This window comes from Piliocolobus tephrosceles, chromosome 21 (genome assembly GCF_002776525.5).
Source record: "Piliocolobus tephrosceles isolate RC106 chromosome 21, ASM277652v3, whole genome shotgun sequence".
NCBI lineage: Eukaryota > Metazoa > Chordata > Mammalia > Primates > Cercopithecidae > Piliocolobus > Piliocolobus tephrosceles.
This window is the reverse complement of record NC_045454.1, coordinates 4751345-4754181: the sequence shown is the minus strand read 5'-3', so window position 1 is coordinate 4754181 and position 2837 is coordinate 4751345. Positions and strand designations below refer to the sequence as shown.

At 47.8% G+C, this 2837-nt stretch overlaps 1 pseudogene; it reads left to right on the top strand.

Moving 5' to 3' along the window:
* Positions 1-1939: 1939 nt before the first annotated feature.
* LOC111530366 lies at positions 1940-2312 on the top strand (annotated as a pseudogene).
* Positions 2313-2837: the final 525 nt, after the last annotated feature.

The following is a 2837-nucleotide window of genomic DNA, read 5'->3' as shown; positions in this document are numbered from 1 at the left end:
CCCGTCTCGGCCTCCCAAAGTGCTGGGATTACAGGCTTGAGCCACCGCGCCCTGCCAGTTGACTGGTTTTATGGCAGTCTTCTTCATGCCTTCAATTAAACAAGTAATCATATGATTACAGCATTCCCCACTAGTGTTTCCCTCTTGGTAGCTCCATCTAGGATCAACATCAGGAACTGCCGTTCTCCCCAGGCCAGACTCCTGAGGGTTCTGGACATGAACGTCGTCTGCCCATCGTTGAGCTAGAGACCTGAGGTAGGACTTTTCCTCATAAGTACAACAGGTGGTAAAGATCATATAAATGTCCTGCCAAGTGCTATTAAATAAAATGGTAAGTCATCTCCATCTTTTTATGCAACAGGAAGGGTCTTGGCTAAAGGAGACAACCTTAGCTTCTAGCTGAGACAGGTCAGACACTCGGAAAGGAACATGGACTCTGATGGTTCCTACATCCCCATTTGCCATGTCTCAGAGCAGCAGAACCTTGTCTGGAGCTCAAGTGGGATCATAAGTGACCCACAACCTAGTATGTGAATGGGGACAAGGGTCCCTGAAAAGGAGTCGGAACTGGAAAATGACATCCAAGGTTGAGATGACAAGGAGGTGAGGGACAAGGAACCGATGGAGTAGGTACAGTTGAACATGAAGGTGACATGCACAGGGGTGGCCTCTTGGCTGGGTGCGGTGGCTCATGTCTATAATCCCAGCATTTTGGGAGGCTGGTTGGGGAGAGCAGAAGAAGATAAAGGAATGGTTATCTAGAATGACAGAAGAGTCAGTGGGGCCAGAGAATTTAGCCAAGCACATTCGACAGATTTGGCAGGGATTGGGATCCAGAGAGACAGTCATGACATCCTGGACATAAAGAACTTCAGGCCAGGCGCAGTGGCTCAAGCCTGTAATCCCAGCACTTTGGGAGGCCGAGATGGGCGGATCACGAGGTCAGGAGATTGAGACCATCCTGGCTAACACAGTGAAACCCCGTTTCTACTAAAAAATGCCAAAAAAAAAAAAAAAAGAAAAAAACTAGCTGGGCGAGGTGGCGGGCGGAGCAAGACTCCGTCTCAAAAAAAAAAAAAAGAACTTCAGACCATTTACAGGAGTTACGACAGAAAAGTTACGACAGAAAAGGTCGAGCTGTAAAACAGTACTGGGGGCAAGGGTCTCATTCAGAGGCCTGAATTTCTGACCCAGAAGTTTGTAAAGCAGGCAAGCCACATTGCATAGGAAAATTAAGCATTTAAGCATTTCTTTTTGAGACTTGGGGGTCAAATTTTTTCCAGTATTTTATTTTTTATCTTATTTTATCTTATTTTTTAGACGAAGTCTCGCTCTGTCGCCCAGGCTGGAGTGCAGTGACATGATCTCGCCTGACTGCAACCTCCACCTCCTGGGTTCAAGCGATTCTCCTGCTTCAGCCTCCCAAGTAGCTGGGACTAAAGGTGCCCGCCACCATGCCCAGCTAATTTTGTTTTGTTTTGTTTTAGTAGAGATGGGGTTTCACTGTGTTAGCCAGGATGGTCTCGATCTCCTGACCTCACGATCTGCCCACCTTAACCTCCCAAAGTGCTGGGATGACAGGTGTGAGCCACCACGCCCAGTCCTCCAATGTTTTAGAATGCATCCCAGAGGTGAGTCTGAGGGACTAGACAGGGTCTGTCCAATTGTGTGACAGGGAAACCAAGTTGCTTGGGGCTAGTTGAGCCACAACTAGGGACATCCTACCACGAAAAGTGCTCTACTCACATCTGCTAAAGGACCCTGAGGTGCATTTTTCTAAAGGGGCGTCCTGCCTATTAGAAAAAACCTCCCAGATGGCCCCATTGCACTCCAGCCTGGGTGACAGAGTGAGACTCTGTCTCTAAATAAATAAATAAAATAGAAAAAAGAAAAAACCTCAGCCGGCCATTTGGGACAATGGACTTTTCATCCCAGAGCCATGGCCCAATTTGTCCGTAACCTTGTGGAGAAGACCCCGGCGCTGCTGAACGCTGCTGTGACTTACTCAAAGCCTCAATTGGCCACATTTTGGTACTACGCCAAGGTTGAGCTGGTTCCTCCCACCCCTGCTGAGATCCCTAGAGCTGTTCAGAGCCTGAAAAAACACAGTTAATAGTACTCAGACTGGTAGCTTCAAACAGCTCACAGTTAAGGAAGCTGTGCTGAATGGTTTGGTGGCCACTGAGGTGTTGATGTGGTTTTATGTTGGAGAGATCATAGGCAAGTGTGGCATCATTGACTATGATGTTTGAAGACCAATCTTTAACATCTGATTATATTTGATTTATTATTTGAGTGTTGTTGGACCATGTGTGATCAGACTGCTATCTGAATAAAATAAGAAAATACAACAACAACCAAAAATAAAAAACCTCCCAGAGCTAGGGTGCCTTACCCTTGGATGACCACTAGGGTGGGCAGTCCTAGGTCAGTCCAGGCACGAATTACACTGGGTGCTTGGCCCAGGGTCTGAGGGGAAGAGGTTGAGGGAAGACTCACCGTTCTGGTGCTGTTTAGGATCACCTGGATTAAAACATCTGGAGCAGGACGGCCAGCTCTTCACAGGAGAATTTAAAGTGAGAAGGGCTAAGTCACTCGAAATGTGTGTGGATTTGCCCTAGATGAGCAGCCACTGCTAACGGCACCACACATAAAGTTCTGGAACTCTTGACCAGAGAAAGATAGGAGAGAGTCTTTCTCCCTTCCAGGCAAGGCAGCCAGCTCTGTTGACCCCCTGGCCTTCAGGCAACACCATGGAGCAGCCCTGGCCAGATGCCATCAATTACCAGAGGGCTACTGGGAGCTGGTTGCTGGAAGGCTGAAAAAGGAAAGTGAAT